The sequence below is a fragment of the Mya arenaria genome, chromosome 16 (genome assembly GCF_026914265.1).
Source record: "Mya arenaria isolate MELC-2E11 chromosome 16, ASM2691426v1".
Lineage (NCBI taxonomy): Eukaryota > Metazoa > Mollusca > Bivalvia > Myida > Myidae > Mya > Mya arenaria.
The window spans coordinates 50,661,628-50,683,676 of record NC_069137.1 but is presented as its reverse complement, the minus strand read 5'-3'; positions in this window follow the sequence as shown (position 1 = coordinate 50,683,676).

The following is a 22,049-nucleotide window of genomic DNA, read 5'->3' as shown; positions in this document are numbered from 1 at the left end:
ACACTGGTGTTAAAACAATTGGGTAAATCGGGTCAAACAAGTCACAGAGCATTTTGCATCAATTCCTTTTAGTTGGATGCGTTTAGGTTAATATCTGAGAAGAGCCATCATTGTGGGCTTGCCAACTTGAACTATCATCTCCCTGTCCTTCGCATAATCTCTGATTGGCAGAAGAGATTCAGTTTCAGTTGCTTTCTTTTCGTAAGAGTAACCTTGATCCTAGGGGCTCCAAACACAATCCCATGGAAGTCCTCCGTAAACTCTTCTTACATATCAAGTTTTGTCACAGTATGTCAACCATAACTGAAACAATGATCCATTTTTAGAAACAGTGACCTTGACCGTAGGGGGACCAAAAGAAAATCCATGAAAGCTCTGCATAAACTTGTCCTTTATACCAAGTTTGGTCAAACTTTGTCAACCCTTACTTGAGTTATTCAGTAGTAACCATATTTCTATTTTTAGAAACAGTGACCTTGACCTAGACCATAACTCTTGAGGCCCAAAACACAATCTCAGGAAAGGTCTCTATAAACTCTTCCTATATACAACGTTTGGTCACAATTTGTAGACCCTTACTTAAGATATTCAATACCAACCCTTTTTCTTTTAATGGTAACCTTGACCTTGATCATAGGGGTCTCAACCGCATTTCGATAAAAGGTCTCCATAAACTCTTCGTATATACCAAGTTTGGTCTCTTTATGTCAAATCTAGCTAAAATTATTCGATACATGAGGTGACTTTGACGCTCCCCTCCCACCAGCTTGCCCGAAGAATGATGCAAGTTATTCAAATAACTTGTTTTCCCTTTATGAAAATGCCGTTAAGAATATAAAAATGTGCCTTTCAAAAGAAATTAATATAAAAAAAGCATTAAAGGGCCATAATTGTTATGTATGTTCCTTGTTGTAAGATGGTCGTCAATAATTATGCGTAATATAAAGTGCATTGAATGAGGGGTATAGAAGTTTTTAGCTCGACTATTCGAAGAATAGATGGGCTATACTACTAGCCCCGGCGTCGGTGTCGGCGTCGGCGTCCGGTTAAAGTTTTAGGGCAGGTTGGGATTTTCACTTATAAGTCCAATACCCTTCTTTCAATTGACTTAATACTTCACACAATTGTCCATGGCTATCACGTGATGAGGTTAGATAACTCCATATTATTTTTTACACAGATTATGGCCCCTGATTGACTATGAAACTTAGGTTAAAACTTTAGGGCAGGTTGGGATATTTATTATTAACTTCTATACCCTTTGCTCAATTGACTTAATACTTCAAACAGTTGTTCAGGACCATCACACAATCAGGTTACATAACTCCATGTTATCCTTAATACAAGTTATGGCCCCTGATTGACTAAGGTTAAAGTTTTAGGGCAGGTTAAAGTTTTAGGGCAGGTTAAAGTTTTAGAGCAAGTTGGGATTTTCACTAAAAAATCCAATACCATTTATTCAATTTACTTAATACTTCACACAGTTGTTCAGAGCCATCACATAATTAGGTTAGATAACTCCATATTATCTTTCATACAAATTATGGTCCCTGATTGTCTATGGATCTAAGGTTAAAGTTTTAGGGCAGGTTGGGATATTTATTAATAACTTCTATACCCTTCATTCAATTGACTTAACACTTCACACAATTTTTCAGGACAACCATCCAACAAGGTTGCATAACTCCATATCCTTAATACAACGTATGGCCCCTGATTGATTTATGTTAAAGTTTTAGGCAAGTAAAAGTTAAGGGCAAGTTGGGATTTTAATAAAGAAAATATTCTATACTGTTCATTCAATGCACTTAATAAAATTCAAAATTATTATTTACGACCATCTTACAACGAAAAGCATAACTCCATTTTAACCTTGAATACAAATTATGGCCCTTGATTTTTTTTTAATTTCTTTTGAAAGGCATATTTGTATATGGTAATGAGGGCTGTGTAGGAAGGCAGCATCAAAGTGTATCGAATAATTTTAGTTAGGTTTGACATAAAGAGACCAAACTTGGTAATATTACATCGGTATTGTATTCACCTCTAAGTCAAAGTGGCGTAGTCGAACGCGCTGTCTTACGACGGCTCTTGTTTTATTAAAATCCCAACTTGCCCTAAAACTTTGACCTGCCCTAAAACTTTAACCTTAGTCAATCAGGGGCCATAACTTGTATTAAGGATAATATGGAGTTATGTAACCTCTTTGTGTGATGGTCCTGAACAATTGTGTGAAGTAATAATTCAATCGAATGAAGGGTATAGAAGTTATCAATAAATATCCCAACCTGCCCTTAAACTGTAACCTAAGTTCAATAATTAATCAGGGGCCATGATTTGTATGAAAGATAATATGGAGTTATCTAACCTCATTATGTGATGGCCCTGAACAACTTTGTGAAGTATTTAGTCAATTGAATGAAGGGTATTGGACTTATAAGTGAAAATCCCAACTTGCCCTTAAACTTTAACCGGACGCCGACGCCGACACCGACGCAGGGGCGAGTAGTATATCCCTCCTTATGCTTTGAACAGTCGAGCTAAAAATGCCCAGATATTAAAGATATGATATCTAACTGGGCCTTAGAATGAAATGGGTTCAGCTTGATTTTTGTTCTTAAAACTGTACACATGGTCCAAATTTCAAAGCTGTAGCTTCAAAAATAAGAAAGAAGGCAGGGCTCGAATTAAGCATTCGCAAACTCTCAAAATTGAGTAAAAACTTGAAATTGCTAGTTAAGTTTTAAGGTTTTTGCTAAAAATTTCAAGTTGAAACTCTCAATAAAAGCAACTTTCAATTTTACTACTCTCTAATTCCCATAAACACATATAAAATTATGATATTTATACCAGCATGTTACGCTTAGCGCACATTGTAGACTTATTTTTGTGTTCAGAATTTAGGCCTCAGTTTTTGGCTTAAACCTTTCTTATGCAGTCCTTCATCATGAAAATGTAAACGTAAATGTAAACAAACCACCGATGACAATGTTCCCAATGCACTGATATGCATATTCTTTTATCTGGTATAAACTTAGGAAAGGATAATACGAGTAGTTTCATGTTTGCTTTCCAAAATTTATTTTAGATAAAATACACATCAGTGATCAGGTTTAGACTAATTCTTAAATGAAATCATCGAAACTCCATTAAGATCTTTCCGTACATGTAAGGGCATTACAAATTCCATATTTTATGAACCGAATTATGTAATATAATTCCCTCAACCAATTCAGTATTCGGTTCACCATTATTCTACTTTAACATAATGAACATTCAATGAAAACCAGTTTTCAGTCAACGCATCTCTACGGCTACCATAGTTCATCCCCCCCCCCCAGCCATTCGTAAACAACTCATTTTCTTTAATTTATATTAAGATAACGTTAATTGTCAAATCATTACTGTGAAATAACTCATAAATGTATATCATTATTGCTGCAGATGGACAACTTTTTTTTAATATTGATATGAAAAATTACAGAAACAAGGTCAGTTAATCCAAAAGTTTAAACATAAACCCCTGGTACACGCCATAGAACACTAAAACAAACAATCACAAACCAGAAACATGGAACAACAGCATAAAACCCCACAAAAACACAGTGCATATACACTATAGAAAAAACTAGGTATGTTTATCAAGTTTATTATTGTTTTAATTTCTTTATAATACGTGTACCAAAAACTTCCCTGTATAAAGTATTTAACATATCAAACAATGAGTTTACAAATACATTACATCTTCCTTCCTTATTCACAAATTTTCAAAGCCAAGATAATGTAAGTTATTACAAGTTGCTACAACATCTATCATTTTAGACCTCCAATACTGAACTCTTTTACTTAAACAGAGTTTTGTTTATCTTATGGGGTCCATCCTCCCCCCCCCCAAAAAAAAAAAACAAAAACAAATAATAATAAAAAATAATAATAATAATAATAAAAAAATTAAACATTTTGTGATTTTATTGAACACATGTGTACTAGGGTTTGGCAATGACATAAAAATATGTTTAAAAAATAGGAAGTAACAATAGTGATACTTTTAATTGGAGTTAACTTCCTTCCTTTTCAATAACTGATACATTTCTTCTCTTTTTCAAGTTTGCTTGTAAGATTTTCTAAGATCTACATCAAATATCAACCATAATAATTTAAACTGGGTAGCTCCCAAGATTAATTTTTCATTTTGTTTTAATTGACCTTAAGCTATATTTTAGGGAACAAATCCATCTTAAATAAGTCTTATCAAAGTCAATTTTCAAGCCAGAGTATTAAGAAAAATCATGTTATAAATTTAAGGTAGCATTCAATGATAAATCTTACCCATCAAGTAACAGAGATGTGTTATCTGCAAATCGGTGACCTAATTACATCGCAGGTCAAACGAAGGTTACAATATTAAGAAAAAGAATAAAAGGCCATATTTATTTGAAGACCGGAAAAAGTAATCTTATGACGTCATAATAACGCTGGAAAATCACTGCAAAAGGTCATTTTTACCTGTCTATTTATAGATAAGAAACAGTTATCATATGACGTCATAATATATCATGCTTTATCATGAAACAAAACAGATATTTACTTATTATATATGTGAAATGTGCAGTTTATATTGAACGCAGAAACACTATTTACCTCGGCTATTATTTTTCAATGAAGACCTTTAGGCAAATATGACAACATAATTTATTTCTAGATAAAAAGTTGATAACTGTAGAATATATATATATATATATAAAGATAAAAATTTGAACACGTTATTAATGTGTTGATGGTTACAAATAAGGAAATTTGATTTCCTTTTATATCGTCATCCGATAAGGTAATAAAAATTATATTCTCAAGGAAATAAACAAGTTTGAAATTAGATGATGACGAATGGTTGTGTAAAACATCATCGATATGTGGCTATTGTATCAGTGCATGGCTGGGATCGTACTGTAAGTGTGTTCGCGTAAAACGAACGCCAAAATTAGGTTTTTTTTAACAGCATCCGGTTTTAATTTTGCAAAACCGCTCCTAATTATCCATACTTCAGGTTATATATTCTTTAATTTATATACATAAAATATACTTAATTTTATAAAATTATTTTAAGGTTTCTTATATTTTCAATATTTTAACGTGTTATTATTTCAATAAAAGAAACATATTTTAATTAGATTTTTAAAGGGCAGTAATTCAAAGGACGAGGAAAGACCTTTTAAAATCTGGTTGGATGCAGATTAAGCTACTCTAATCATTAATACATTGTCATTATGTACAATTTTAACTTAATTCCTGCTCGACGGCAAATGCTCACATTTATAAACAGCAGTGTATAAGCTAGCAGTTACTGTACTAAACTATTATTCCAAAACTAAGGGAAATAACGCATGTTGCCTGTTTATAAAACACTCACTGAGACTTCCCCTGTGTTTTGAAGCATCAGAAAATGCGCTATTGTACTAAGAGTAAGAGCATATCTGTTATTCATTGTCTTATTGCTTTATATGACGGATATGTGTAATATTGTATTGTCGAATGAATTCAGAAATACGCGATTTATTAATTGAATACTGTCGCTGACATTCAGTGCTTTTTTCAAATGACCGTTGAAATGTGATACTATGCCAATAACTATCCCATGTAAAGGTTTGAAATTGAAACAATTGGTGGTACTGGTTCTGTCTGAAAGGTTTAAAATCCGTTTATTTGGTTGATTTTTGTTAAATAAAATTCGAAACAAATAATATTTGGAAACATGAAGTTTCAAAGAGCATGAAACTAACTGATGTTGATATGTCAGCTGCATTCGGAACTCCTCGGCCATTTTTATCGAAAACCACCTCGGATGTATGCCGGTACATCATTTCAAGTTTTTTTTTTAATTATATCATTAATTAAATGTAGTGTTTTAGAGTTGTATTTATTGATCTAAGTTTAAAGTGATTGCCAGTGAGGTGAATTATTGCAAACATCAATAAGATCCCCAAGAGTTAAGTCATAAAGTTTAACTGCTGAATAAAATTACTACGCGATCTACTAGCAGCGGACTTAAACGTACCACTTTTTGATTATGTAAACCGTCCATATACATCCATCCAAACGTACCAAAATTTGTTGAATTAATGCAATCCGAATATGTTCAAGAGAATAGAAATTAAGCCATGTATGTTAATTATGCATTTAATTTAAGAAACATGTATCAATATTATTATAAATAGTTAGTGATAGCCTATACAAACGTTATTTCACACTGATCTCTCGCTGTTATATATTGTCATGTATTGGTTTTAATTTCTACATGTATACAATAGTAACTGTATACGGTTTATATTCAATGCGATGTCATAAATGTTCTGTATATTATAAATATTGCATTGATCACTTGACAACTTATATATATATATATACATATATTTACTCAAATGTATACACATGGACAACATGTCTACATGTATTTCTGAATAAACACTATAAAACATCCGAGGTTGTTTTCGATAAAAATGGCCGATGAGTTCCAAATGGTGTCAGCTGCTCGCGTGTTTTGGAGCAGATTTCATGCACGCCACTTAAATATGATTGGAATTGATATAAAGCAGTGTACTTTGTAACAGATATGACACATGTCTGAGATAAAGTGATAAGACTACTACAATTTTGTATGCATATTTTTATTGTGACTAAATATGACATGTTCATTGTATCGTAGTTAAAGCTGTACTTATCATTTCTTGAGTTAGACGACTAAATTCTTTGTCGAATAGTCCACCACCATCATGGCACTTTTTCCCTTAAGCTAAGTTATGCCTTTAGGGACTTGACGTTTTGAAGAAACAGAAGAAAGCCGATCGTTTTTCAAAACAAAGTACTTTTCACGCAGATTGGTAGTATCTTGAAAAATACCATTTAAATTAACCAATTGATCTTGAATCCTAGTATTCTAATGGAAAATTCTGTAGTTGTGGTGCAAGTCTAAATAAAATATTTCAAAAGTAGCTCCAGAAAGTGTTTCGATTTAGATACTCACCCAGAATCGTCTAAAATTATTGGAAAACATATTTTGAAGACAATTGCTAAAATGTGAATGTAAGCTTAGTGTTTTTGCTATAATTTCGATATCAGTATATCAATATAAGATGGCTGATGGGATGGAGTCATACCATCAAATTGAGGAAATACTGTCAACGGAGGCTAAGCCCTGGATGACAGTACTTCCATAAGGAGACTGTTGAACTATCACCCCATCAGTAGTTTGCTTTTTATTTTATTATACCGAAACAATTTAAAAGCATCAATGCTTTTAATACAAAATAACATTCAACTATCAACACTTCAGTTAAAAATTCGCTTATTGCTCGGGTGCACTGGTTTGATGAACCGATGAAAACAGTTCAAAAAGACAAAGATATACGGCGTTGGTAAAGATCATTACATGAAATGTATGTGTGTGTATACAGGGGTCGGATATTGGGAATCCCAAATTATATAATACAATATTTAAATCACAACAATTTTTACTGAGAGAAATATTGCACGGAATTGTCCTTAACAACGTTAAAATCGTGAGAAAGTTTTCATTATTAAAACGGTAACACATCACCTTGCGCATCTGAAACCGATGAGCAAATAACGTCCCGGGCACACCGAAAATTGCGCCACGTATGTATAAGCAAATCCTGGTGCCAGCTTCTGCACTTGCAGGGATGTTTGGCTATCTTCGAAACGAGGTCCCCATTTTACGGCATTTTCGTGTCATTTAGATCTTAAGCGAAAAAGTTGCAAGCGTAAGGAAACGTTGACGCCGGCACGTCAGAGATGCTCCGACGGTCTCGACACATAGAGAATGGAGATACCTAAACACCAATACCGGTCCAGACCGTCCCGCATTTTTGGTTCCGGAGATATCGTCGGCATTAACTTTACATTAACAGGTATGGCAAAACCGCTGAAAAACTACGGTTTTGGGAGCACTCTGCGGCCTAAGAAACCGGTGACCGAATAACGTCCCAGGCACACCGAAAATTGCACCACGTAGGTATGAGCAAACCCTACACAGCATAATTGGTCCCAACTTCCGCACGTGTAAGGATGCTTAGCTATCTTCGTTTAAGACTCAGACTCAGAATTTTAATATTGTCGTTTAAATGCTTTTATAGATTTTAGCAAAGATGGTAAAAATGATTTATGTGGTACATATAATCTGTTTTACTGTAACCGGGTATACGATGTGTATAAGCGGCACTTGTACGGTCTCGCTATTGACCTAGCTTTTATAGCGACGCGTCAAAGTGTCCGCCTGGTGCTCATAGCAATTTGTATAGTCCGTTACACTACAGTCAGTCAAAATATTTTGACAAAATTAGTAATACAATAGAAATTCTAAACATATAATCTTTCTATTTTTCGCGTATCTGAATCAAGACGTAACCAATACAAACCTAGAAAACCTGCTTGTTCCATTAAAAAGCGATAAAGCGACAATCGCAAATAAAAGGTGTATGAATAAATGATGTTTGCTGTCTATAATCATCATATCTGACTGAATCAATTAGATGTCAATTTGGAAAAGAAAAAAAAACAGTAAAATATTTTAACTCATTAAGATAAACGTTATCTGATCTGTTACTTATTCATAAGAATTGTCTAAACTGAACGTCTTCAACGTTTCCCAGTATCACAAGATTTTCCGCCGTTTAACATGGCGGAAGAAGAAATTTCGGTTTTGTCTTACAAGAACAATGTTAACACCGGCAAAGAAATATCAGACGAAACCACACAGGAACCATTCAAGGGTTTTGGCCAGTTTAAATCGTCTTTGCTGATTATTTCTGTTATTTTTACCATCGGTGGAATAATCGGCATTAGTGTAATCGTTAATCGTGACAAGCATATTATACCAAAAAAAGCACCAACCGGTGAGTGAACATTTTATTTCCTTCGAATAAATTTACGGAAATGTGATCCATAAATGATGAACTTAAGTATTGTTAAGTACTTATATGTATTCATGAAATTAAACATGTTTTAGAATGGCTGTTAAAGCTGCACTCTCACAGATTGAACGTTTTGACAACTGTTTTATTTTTTGTCGTGGAACGACCTTGTTGGAAAATGCATGTCAACCAGTCATTTAAGACTGCTGACAAAATATAGATCGCAGATTTTTATATTAAAGTTTAAAAAAATGATGTTTTTATGTTGTTGTTTTCATAAACGGTTAGTAACGGTTTAAGCCATAAAACATTCATTTTGGAACGGAAATATGCAAATCATCGATCTGATCTTTTTTCAGCAGTCTTTTATTACTAGTTTGTAAATATTTATGCAAAGAATTACTCATTCCCAGACCAAAAAAAAAATGAAAAAAGTTGAAAAAATGAAGCTTTAACAAACATATATAAAATATACTTTCTAACACTAACTTCTTATTATGTTTTGTACGAACATTGTTGAACTGTATACCAGTTGTTGTTTTTAGTTTTTTGTCAATTAACTAAATTTTAGGGTAAAGTTTCAAGGCTAAACCGTGTTTTTGTTTTCTACATTCGAGTCCCATTGGCTCGAACTTGCTTGCCTCGAACTTGCTGCGTTCGAATTCCTCGTTGGCTCGAATTGGATGTAAATGACCGATTTCTTGTAAAAAGAATGCTTTTCTGTAAACATTCACGCTTGGTTCGAATTTTCAAAGGCTCGAGGTATTTTCGTTGTCCCTCGGACTTCGAGCCAACGATGTTCGATTGTACATTCATTTAAAGATGCACTCTCACTCCCAAATAAGATTTAACACAATTAATGATATTGTTTCAATATTCCTTTAGGGATGAATAAGTGTTCAAAACAATGGTTCTTATAAAGGATACCAGGTTTAATTTGAAAGAAATGTGCATAAAACACGGTAGTTCTACCCTATGAGACTTAAGTAGACCACAGTTCATCTTTTAGCATTCACCAATCATTTATCATTTTTGTGCATTCAGCTATTAAATACACAGTTACAATCTTGTTTTCATTTATTAATATTTTCCATAACTGCATTATTTAGTAAGTAGAAGAGGTTTATCAGTCAAAGTTGATGTTTGTTATACATGTGCATGTATTGATTTGAATTAATGTGTCAGTTTAAGGCTGCACTCTCACAGACATACCATTTTTACAACATTTTTATTTTTTGTCTTGGTAAGAGCAAGTTTTTGCATAAATATCTGCAAATCATTGCTGACAAAAAATCAGGTCGCCGATTTTCATATTTCCGTTCGAAAAATAATGTTTTATGGCTTAAACCGGTACTAACGGTTTAAGAAAAATGCATAAAACATCAATTTTTGAAATTAAATATAAAAATCTGCGATGTTTATTTTTGTCAGCAGTCTTATATAACTGGTTTCTATGGACTTAAAAAAAAATTTGCTCGTTGCAAGACATAAAATAAAAAAGTTGCCTTTTTTATCTGTGAGAGTGCAGCTTTAAGACTATTGTTATAAATAAGTAATCATGGGTATTCTTACAGTTCCAGTTCCAAAATGGACAATGATTCTCGAGACCAACGAACATGGTATTGAACTTTCCGGAAGCAAACTCGACCTAATCGAAAACATTCTGAGCGGATATGACGTCAGAGTAAAGCTAACACACGTGGTCAACCCTAATTTTGCGATTCTCACAAGTGTGCAAAACTTACGGGTAGTTGGCATGACGGAGGTGTGCGGTCAAGCGTTGCTTCACGTCGGAAGGCTGCACTACAACGTGTTCATAGATATGGCCTACTGGTGGTTTATAACCTTTTGTAGCTCGGGATCGCATGAAATTGACCGGTACTACATTGGGAATTCTGAATATTCAGGATCCACAATGGATTTTTACAAACTTCAGTGGTTTGTCAGGTATGTTATTGTAAATAACTGCTGCAATATTTTTGCTAAATCCATTCGGAACTTCTCGGCCATTTTTATCGAAAACAACCTTGGATGTATTTGAACGGTTTACAAACTCAAAAGTCCGCTGCAAGTAGATCGCGTAGTAATTTTATTAAGCAGTTGAACTTTATGACTCAGCTCTTGGGAATCTTAATTATGCTTGCAATAACACTGGCAATCAATTCAAACTTAGATCAATAAATACAACTCTAAAACACTACATTTAATAAATGATATAATTCAAAAAATTACAACTACTTCTACCGATGTACCTGCATACATCCGAGGTTGTTTTCGATAAAAATGGCCGAGGAACTCCGAATGTGCTAAATCATGACGTGATTGCCTCCCTTATACACATACAGCAGTGACGTCACTATTCAATTTGTACACAAAATCCCAGCCGATAGGAAATGTCAGCAAGTAAACAGTTGAACTCTGTTCCTGATATAATTATTTTATTATGTTATATTTTGTTTAATGTAAGGCGACAATCATAACTTTCGGTGGTTCATTGAAATCATAAAAAAATAATGATCTGTATCTTTTACTAATTCAAAAATAGGTTTTCTGTTAACTGGGCCGTTTGACCCGATATCGAAATACTACGCATACAGCTCAAAAGCATATTAACACAAGGATCTTCGTGAAGTTATTCCTTGACAGATGAATATTCATAAATATAGGCATTGTGTTTTACCTTTAAGAACATCTACTAAAAGAAACGTTTGCGACTTTTCTATAAATAGCTAGTTGTTCTTAATGTCACCGAATATTACCTGTCGTTTCATTTCAGATCTAAATCACCAACCTTTCGTTCATATATTTTTTTTATTTAACACAAGGACATATTTTGGCTTTATTATATCCAGGCCATTTTCGGATGAACGATTGCGCACGTCATCTGGTAAAACAGTCAGTGGCAACGCGAGTGAGGTCATTCATGCTGTTAAGAAGGGTGCGGACGTTCGAATGGTGTCTGACCACAGCATGTATGCATTTACGTTCGACAATGTCGAGGTGAGTTTGTCTACACGGTATGTTTTGACTGATCATTCGAGCTCGTTCGATATGACGTAGTCATTAATTTGTGGTCATTATATACAGTCGAATCCCGTTGGCTCGAACTCGCGTGGGTCGAATTCCTCATTACTTCGAACTGGAGGAAAAGGACCGATTTCTTTAAACTGAAGGCAAGTATTCCCGCTTGGTTCGATTTTTTCGTGGCTCGAGGTATCTTGGAGTTCGAGCCAACGAGGTTCGACTGTATAACGGTCTCGTTCATTTGCGCTCATTATATATAGCGCAGTTATTCATTCTGGATCTTTGGTTTAGTGTAGTTACTTACATGTATTCGCAATCATTCGATAGAAAGTAGTTATTTATTTTAAATCGTAAAATTTACTGTGATCAAACATTCGCAATCATTTGATATACAGTGTGTGTATACCACGTGATAAATGCGTCATAAATGCTACGTCGAAAGGCAATATTTTGATTTAAAAAAAGACTTTAAACAAAGATAACTTCACTTTTTCTTCACCATTTAAACATAGGTTTAAACATAGCGCAGTCTTCGCCGCTTACGGAGCCCTGCCTTCGGTATTTTACCAGAGTTTGATTGAGAGTTTATTTTTTTAATACACTTCGACAATCCTTTTCGCCGTCCGAGGAAACACTGTCAAAACAATTTCATGGAAACAGGTTTGTCGAAGTGTTTGATGAAACTTATCACCTTATCAAACTTCGGTAATAAAACAAATGCGGTACTCTTTAAGCGGCATAGACTGCCCTTTGTTTTATTTAAAATGATGTTGTAAAAGAAAAGTTATCTTTGATTTATGTCTTGTTGCCTTCCGACGTAGCATGAATATGACGCAATTTATCACGTGGTATACACACGCTGATATAATGTGATCATTAAATATGGATCATTGGATACAATATAGTCATTCATTTGCGATCATAAGATTTAACGCAGTCATTACGTTGTGATCATAGGATCCAATGTAGTCATACATTCGCGAAGTCATTTATTTGATACTATTGGATATGTTTAGTCAAATTTTCGCGATAATTTGAAATAACTTTGTCCTTCATTTGGAATCATTGAATACAACGTAATCATTCATTTAGAATAATTGTTTTATTTGAATTTGCAAGTTTAACCTTTAATTTCATTTGTTACTCTCATGAAACATTCTCGTTCAATCGTCGATAAGACTGCTTAAGTGTTTAAATGTAAGTAAGTTCCACACCATATATTCCAATCGTTGCTTTTTTCCAATTCAGGTGTACGAAACTCTAAATATTGCAATTGGGCAATCTCTATGGCGAATCGGAAAAGACCAAAGCTCATTAAGGAATGACTTAGTGTGGAAACTAACGAACTGGGCTAGTGACGGAACGGTCTCTGAAATGACGAGAACCATCGGAACGTACCAGAAAATAGCTGAACACTCATTGTCAATGCAAATGGCTTGGTAAGAATTGGTTTCAAAATTCAGGCGCATAGCTGGCTGTACGCAAATACGCAGTTGCGTAATTGAATTTTGACAGGTCGAAGATTTTGTCATACCAAAAAAAGAAAGATTTCATATAAAAGCCGAAGGGGGTATTGGGGTGAATGGGTTATTATGCTGCCCGTCTTCGATCTGCGTAATCCCAATGGTATGTTTTATTGTCTGTTCCCATGGATTAAATAGTTTGATTTTGTATTTTTTGAAAATAGAATTTCGTGAAATTCATCTTTACTGCCAATGGACAGTTTCGATCAAGCTTTAACTGTAATTTTTATGTGTGTGTATTGTATGCTAACAAAGGGTCGCTATATTAAAATTCTTATATTATGTAAATTTACTGCCAATGAACGGTTTCGATCAAGCTTAAACTGCTATCTTTATGTTTGTGAATTGTATGCTAACAAAGGGTCGCTGTATTAAAATTCTTATATTATGTAAATTTACTGCCAATGGACAGTTTCGATCAAAATTAAACTGCTATCTTCATGTTTATGAATTGTATGCTAACAAAGGGTCGCGGTATTAAAATTATTATATTATGTAAATTTACTGCCAATGGACAGTTTTGATCAAAATTAAAATGCTATCTTCATGGTTGTGAATTGAATGCTAACAAAGGGTCGCTGTATTGAAATGCTTTCATTATGTAAATTATGTTTGCGTTTGACAAGACATACCGACAATGTAATGACATTTCGAGCTATGACTATTCAAACTTTTCTAATTTTCAAGGATTTTGTTTGCCATTTGTATAACGTATATATTAAAGAATAATTTCATTCCCCAAATTAATGCATTGATATGTATTTTAGGTTTAGATTGCTTTAAACATTCATAGTATCTCAAATATTATTCGTAAATAACTTAACTGCATTCTTATATCATGCTTGTAAATTGGTATTATATAATGTCAAACTATGTTATGTAAAATGCGTACATATTGCTGAATAAATCCAAATTTTGAAAAAAATAGTTTAACAAAAATACAAAAAAAGATTGATATGTACTTTAGGTTTACAGATGACAACTGGAGAGAGATATTTAGTCGTGACACCGAGGGAGATTCCAACGGTTTACACCAAGATCTTATTGACGCCGTTAAGGCTGGCCATCGTGTCAAGATACTTATCGACGATGCTTTCATGACTGAGCCAGATGAAATAGTTATTTCAAATGGGAAATGGTACGGTATCTTTTTGAATATTGCTCAGAGAAGTAACAAAAATATCAAAGAATTTGCTGTCGTTCCATCATGGGTATGGAAAGTAATTTCTACAGATGGCGTGGACAATACAATAACAATTCCCTTTGGGAGAGGGTCCATTAGCACAAGAGAATCAAAAACGCAGAATTTGAAATGGTTTGTCGATACAATGCGCTGGAAGAAGGTGTTGGAAGTTGACGCCAAAGGCACAATATTGCATGGATCACGAGAAAAGGTTATGAATGCTGTGAACAGGGGAGCAAAATTTCGTTATAGCTTACAGTTTGCTGACTCGTCCAACGTCACGAACGTCACCTATCACGAAGCTGATAATCTTGTCATTGACGACCATGGAACAGATGTCGCTGCCATGCACGTGCAATCTGTGGGAACACGTTTGTCTGGAAACGATGAAGATTTGGTGGAAATTGATCCTCAACTCTACAGGAAAATAACGCTTGTAGACACCTTTGGGAAGGTCTCAACATCTCAGTGGACCTTTGGTAAATTTGAAAGTAGGGGGATTCGGAATGATTTTGCAAGAATTGAATGGTTCGTTAACTATTAGCCTAAAGGCTTACGGAAACAAAACACCAGAAATGTGAACATTGTGATCGTGTGTTGTTACTCGATATGTGTATTTTGTGACACTCACAAATGTGAAAGACGATGACAGCGGTCTACATCAAAACCTTTACTGATTTATTCTACACTAAAAAAACATTTTAGTAAAAATATTTGTCTTAGGCCTGTCATTTTCGTAAGACGCTGTTGCACATGTACAAAGAGCCGACGTACGAGACAATATATGTAGATAAAAGAAGTCCATTAAATGTTCATAAATATTACAACAGTAATCTAATACATAAGATTGTATTTATGATAGATATATGGAAGTAAGAGAATGTCATTAAGGTATTATCTCGCAAACAGCTAGAAATTACTATCAATTATTAAGTATTATGAATTTAAGTTTTCTAGAAAGGTCAAGTTTGGTTTGGTCGTTGATTCATATTGCATTCGCCTCGGTTTCTCTTTTAATCTCACGTTCGAAGTTTTGTTATTTTCGGTAGCGACGTTCCAACCTCATGATTTCCAGATTTAAAGAATATTGTAATTTCACGATTTCAATTACGTTACGACTGAGACTTTCATGATTTTACGAATTCCCGAGTTCACGTTAAAAGAATGTCAACTTCCTGAACTCAGGATTTCGTGATTTCAATTTATAAATTCACAAAAAAAATACACGGACGAACACGCACATACACACACACACACACAGGCGCACACACGGACACACACGCACATACGCGCGCACGCAAACACACACACTCACGCACGCTTTCGAATGTTGTCCTTAATGCATCTTGAACATTTCCCAATTGGGTTTCATATTTATAATATACTCAGTGATCTTTTTCTCTTCCTTTTAAATCCTAAATTTTAACTAAATAATATTCGCCTAAAAACACACTTGGTAGACTTTACGAAGATTCGAATACAACAAAAAATAGAACAAGCTTTGCTGTATGGTTTTTTTTTAAATATTCGCAATAAAGCCTCGCGTTTTTGTTGGTAATGAACTGTTTTTGGAATATTTATTGGTTTCACGAACTGCGTATTTGTTGTGACAGCTTCAAATAAAATCAAAACTAGTTGTATCGTTTGTTTTATGAAAACCGAAACTGTTTGTTTTAAACTATAGACACCCACTTTGAGGTGGCTTCGTCGGTTCCTTTCATTCGGAAACAAGCTCACTTAGAAAAACAACATGGCGGACAGTGATCCAACATGTGTGTTAAAACATCAATTAGTTAAAACAGGTAAACGCCCATCTGCGGCATCTTTGTTTTGAAGAAATTCACAAATAATAGTCTCAACATCTCAGTGGACCTTGAGTAGACTTGTATAAAGGGGGAATGACTCCGCTAGAATTGAATGGTTCTTTAACTACTTGTCGTAGAGGCGAACGGAAACAGAACAATACCAGACATGTAAACATTATGATCGTGTGTTGTATCTCGGTTAGTGTATTTTGAATGTGTGTCCAAGCCCCGTGTGTGCTGACTATTGATAAAAAATTGAGAAAGGGTTTAAATTTTAAAACAGTGAAAATATCATTGTAATTTTACAGAAAATTATTTAAACATCACCAGAAAGCATATAAGTATTAATCTTAATTTTGTTTTAAAAATAGACCGAATTATTTTTCGATTATAAACTTCCACGATGTCACAGTAGTGGTGTTTCGATTGATTTTCTTTTGTAGTTCTGGACCAAAATCTCTCGTAATAACATGGAATGTGGCTGTACTGATTTGCTGCTGTAAGTCCAAGACTAATACTTGTCGGTTTCTCCGTGTTCGTGGTTGTACTGCAATTCTTTTTTAGTCCTTCATCAGAATATTTAAGCGAAGTAATATCATTTCGAAATCAAATTCAAATACCGTCTTGATTTTCAAGTCTTTGGAATCGTTGGAAGAGCCATATACATTTTTTGCACGCTTATTTTCCCAATTGTGAAGATTTTTGTTTCCCTTTCTTGTAATGTGACACAATTTGTAGCAGAATGAATCAGTGTCTGTGAATGGGTCAATAGTTTGAAAGCAGAAACACTAACAAGTATAAGGGATACATAATAGTGTGGGACAGGACGTTCTTGATCAGTAAACTCGTTGAACTTAACCCCAGATAACACCGATGGAAGTCTATTTTTTCATAGACAAAAGCGACAGTGTATTTGAACTTTGCAATAAGGAGGTTGATGGAAGGTACTTGAACGATTCTCATGTACAATCCAAGCAGCACGGGAATCACACATTGTACCATTGCGGACGGACATAATGCGGTGCTGTTGATGCTCTTCCGAAATCATCACATTCAGCATCTCAAATATATGTATAAAAGTGTATCCAAATCAATGTTCAGTCAACACCTTCTTAACTAGCTTATTTACATAATTCATTTGTTTTTATAATTTTAATCAATTAAAGGAAACATTACAACATATTTCAACATTTGATGGATCATCTCAAATCTCATATAATTTCGTCTATAAATGAATGAGTTGAATTAATTTGATTGATAAAAAAAATATCGGAAGATATAATGGCGCTTTCTTAACTGTGGAACTGTGTAGCCACTTAGCTAATAATAAAACATCCATATCTAAAGGTAATAGTTTGATATCTTTACCTAAATTATAAAGCCAAATGTGTCAATCATGATAATACATTAAAAATGTTATATCCTATTCTGTTCGATTTTAAACAATTTGACTGTATGTTTTGACATTTTGAACAAATTGAAATAGTTCACCTATCAGGCTTAAATTCGTTTCACCATTAATCGAATCTATTTCTAAATTAGTTTCTATAACTTCAGCCAATCGAAAAGATGTTGAGTTAAAATGTCTAAGAATGCCGTACATGTGCTGCAAGAGTTTGATTTTTATGTTAAATCATGTTTATTTGAATGCGTTTATTTGTGTATACCACTTTCATTTCATAACACAAACTTATGAATATAGATTTAAAGCTTAGCTAATTAGTTTATTGTATATTTTACAACGATTGTGAAGAAAGTTATGATAACTTTTACTAAGTCACTCTCGTTGGCACGATGTTGCGCGATAGTGTTGTCTTCTGTTGTGAGGGGAACCGGAGTACCCGAAGTAAACCCACTTGTGCGGCTTGGTGACCACTGAACAAACTCACATGCACCCAGGCCTGGTCGCCTTGGTGAGAAGCGAGTGCGCTAACCACTGTGCTAACCGGCTGTACAAATCAACATCCTCGCCAAGTGTTACCAAAATTTCATAAATTGACTGCAATATTTATTCATTTTTTTAAAGCAATGACGCCATGTACAACTTTGAAAACAAGCAAACGTTATTAATCATTTTCTGACTCTTTGCACATGTATTTTTTCACGATAAAAACACAGAAAAACAGATGAATTTAGGGTTGATTAATGTAAATGAGCTTAAAATAAAAAATAAATTACTGCCTCAAATGACCATAATTTTTCATCTGCTTTGTTACCATGCGGTTATTTCTAGCCGACGTTTATGACTGCTGAACTTCTTTGATGGTTACCGAAAGCATGCTTTCCATTTTCAAAGTGAGAAAACTAAACCGAATTCTACGCGCTTTTCAAAGGACATAAAGTGTCTCTTTCTCCCTACGAGTTCTCATCCAATTTTCTAAGAAATATCTGTATAAATATTTTATTTGAATATATTTGGTACTTGAAGGGTTGATTTATTGATATAGTTTTGCGATTTAAATTCTAATCTTCTAATTTATGTATAGTTCATTCTATATTTTAATTGGTATGTTTCGCATTTCTTTAAATAGTTTATCGCATAATGTGCTAATATTTTCCAATGCAATTGTCAGTTACATTGATGCAACTACTATACGAGCTATTTTGTTTTTGCCAATGAATTCAGGCAAAAATTACATGATGGATCTATAAAGGTTATATGAAAGATCATTGAGCAGCTGAAAATACGAATAATCAAATGCTTTTAGTATGTGTCGCATGTGTACATTCCCCGAAAGCAATTGACGTTGGATTGACGTTTTATATTGCTTGAAAATAAGACGTCAAACTCCGACGTTGTCTAAACGTCGGACAAGACATCGTCGGACTTACGACGTAGGAGCAATGTCGCGATAACGACCAAAATCCAACGTATAATCATGGATACCACACAATGCTTTATGTTTCCTTCATCTGTATAGTATTCCAGACAGTACATGTTTTGAAATCGTCGCCATTTTTTTTGGTATTCGGCTATGATCTTCTGGTAAATAAATGTTCTGTTCTGTTATGTTCCATTATCTTGGATTTAAATATATAAGTCCATGTTTTACGTGTAACGATAGTGTTGTTTGTCATCATGTTTACGGAATAATCGAGTTGCATCTCCAGTTGCAATTCAATGTTAAGATTGAGACACACACACCACACGTCTACAAGACGGCCGTGAGCATACTGCAATGTTGGTGAGAATGCAAAAACAGAACTTCTTGTTCAGTCATCAATTACATGAGAAATTTCAATCTCATTGATGTTGTCACCATCAATGACAAAGAAACAACTGAAATTATTAGAACCTTTGTGCCTGCAAGAGGCATCATTTTATGGTAGGAGACAAACTACCACTGCTTATACGTATTGTCATTGCGTGGAGTAATATGAAAACTCGTCAGATTTTAGCCGAACATAACTGGAGCGAGTGGGCGACAAAAATAAACAAAGGATTTTTTTTAAATTTCGATTAAAAACAGCAGCGGGCGATACCATACCCGTCCCTTACTCTCCATTAATAATGAAACACGATTACTAATATTAATTTATTCTCTCTCTTAAGCGTACGCGGGAGTATATACGTGGCTAGAAATATTAAAACTTTATAACTGTTTAAGTTGTCAAACATATTATACCTCTATTTTGTGGTACTGGATGTAATGTTATTGCAGAAGAAAGCTGTCGAGTATTGTTTCCAAGTTAAGCATTTTCTGTAAAATAGTGGCAAGTGTTCCAATGGAGTATATATTTACAGTGACTAAACATTTTTTTAAGGTTTCTGCATCTTTTATTACTGCATTTCAGGAGGAAAATTCTTGTGGACCAAATATGTGTTAACAGGGTTATGTATATAATAAATAAAAGAACAGATGTGAAATAAAAGGTTTCTGAAGTACTGTTTAAAACAACATATTTTTGTATCTGTTGGATTGTGCATTGATTGTATGTTGTATAAGTTGTTATTTAACAAATGCAAAATTCAATTCTAATGCATACTGTACATTGTAATACACAAGCATTTCTGGGGAAACTATTAAAAATAAACGTTTTAATGCAATCATAGTTATTGCATGAATATATATTTGCACGATACATCATAAAGAAGCGAAAGAGAAACAGTGCAATCAATAAAAGACATGAAAAGGGATTATACCACGAGTTTTTCTAACATCAGTTAGAATACAGCCTACATTTTCAGCCAATGAGATTGCAGATAGGTAACCATTAACTAGTAGACTTAATCACTTTCGCGCGTGTTAAAAAATCCACCTACTGCCACTCACCCGATACATTACGCACTGCGTCAGATTGTGCGTCGACAATGTATCAGACAATGAGGTTGAATCCTTAGTCAGTTAGATAGCATGAAGTGAATTCTTAATAATTAAGAAGGACTCATTCGCTACGCTCACTCCGCCCATTCATAAGCATTAAGAATTTACTTCATGTCAGCTAACTATTTCTTACGGCCTTTTCCCAAAAGGGAACTAGTTCAATTATAATCATGGAAACCTACTGGTATCCGAGTGTAGTCCGCTTATTGTAAACGTCACCAAAGTACTCGGACATGTTAATATAATCGGAAGTAGACTGAGGGCCATGTGTTCAGTTGGATATAATATACCAACCGGTAAAAACAAATACATAGAATGTCGACCGGACGAAACATGGGCCCTTACAATTGTTTCGATGTGCGCACGCTGTTCCATTTCTGCTTTGCATTAGTTTATTTTAAAAGCGCCAATTAGAGTACGACCTACATTTTTAACCAATAAAATTGCAGCTAGGCAATCATTAAGTACTAGGCTTAATCAATAAGAATTTCAACTTTCGCGGTTGTTTAAAGGTCCACCTACTGCCAGGCACCCGATACTCACTCCCTGCGTCAGATTGTGTGCTGACAATGTGTCGGCAAATGGGGTTGTATTCTAAGGCAAATAGACTTAGACCTTCACTTACGCCGCCCATTCTTATTCTTATTCATTACAGTTTTACTTTATGTAATGTAACTATTACATTGAACTTTTTATCTAGTTTCATTGTTGCTTTATTCAGATATTTATGCTTCTACTGCAACTCAGTACTTTTATTTTTGCGGAAAGTGTCCATATTATTGCTTTGACGCGTTAATGTAAGTAACGTATTTGTTTGGTTAGTTCATTTAAATGTTAAGTACATTACGCGCTGACATTCACAGTTAAACTATGCAAAAACATTATATTGTAACATTTTTGACGGCTTTACAACAGTTTTGGGATTTATCATTATACAAATGTGAAATTATATCATAAACTAAAAGTTAATGCGGACACCAAATAAAAGCCGGGTTCATTTTTGCAATACGCACCTTTTTCGTGATTTGACTTAGAGTCCACGATTTGAACCAAAGATGACCTTTATTCACAATGGTCCGTAATATCATGTTGTCAATATTTTTATACCGAGCTTTTTGAAGATAACATCTTTTTGAATGCAATTTTTTCCTTGATTTGACCGATTGACCTAGTTTTTGACCCGAAATGAACAATATTCATGCTGGTCATGAATACTATGTTGATAAATACTTCGACCGAGTTTAATGAAGATCGATCACAAACTG